The 440-nt window shown below is 36.1% G+C and overlaps 1 long non-coding RNA gene across 1 annotated transcript; it reads left to right on the plus strand.

Annotated features, from left to right (window-relative positions):
* Nucleotides 1–440, plus strand: LOC106322317. Its single transcript, XR_001266345.1, has 3 exons — nucleotides 1–32; nucleotides 126–234; nucleotides 316–440. It is a non-coding gene; the product is annotated as an uncharacterized LOC106322317 (long non-coding RNA).

Genomic DNA, 440 nt, shown 5'->3' on the forward strand with positions numbered 1-440 from the left:
GCTTTGGTTGTTTTTCTTATCGAGTCATGCCTGTAAGTTTGTCTCTACACCAAGAATTTCTTTCTGTTAATTCGTCTCAAGTCCTATTGCTCGATTCTTATCTTCAAGAAACCTGTCACCCCCAGATGCTTCATGGGCCGAACCAAAAATACAGATGGTAGTCCGATGTTTGATGCTGGGAAAACTACGTTGGATGAAAAAATAGACATGGTGATTAAGTTTATAATTTTGGGGGTAAGTTAGATTAAACATATGATAATTATATTTTACTTTTCATTTTTAATCATGTGGGGATCTTTATTTGTCTCTTTTTAGGTTACCATTATAGTCGTGGCCGTGCCTGAAGGACTTCCATTGGCTGTTACTTTGAAGTAAGGCTGTTCAAACATCTCCTAATTGAGTAACTTGACATATTCTGTACTTTTGAATGGCTTTATATG

This window comes from Brassica oleracea, unplaced genomic scaffold (genome assembly GCF_000695525.1).
Source record: "Brassica oleracea var. oleracea cultivar TO1000 unplaced genomic scaffold, BOL UnpScaffold14756, whole genome shotgun sequence".
NCBI lineage: Eukaryota > Viridiplantae > Streptophyta > Magnoliopsida > Brassicales > Brassicaceae > Brassica > Brassica oleracea.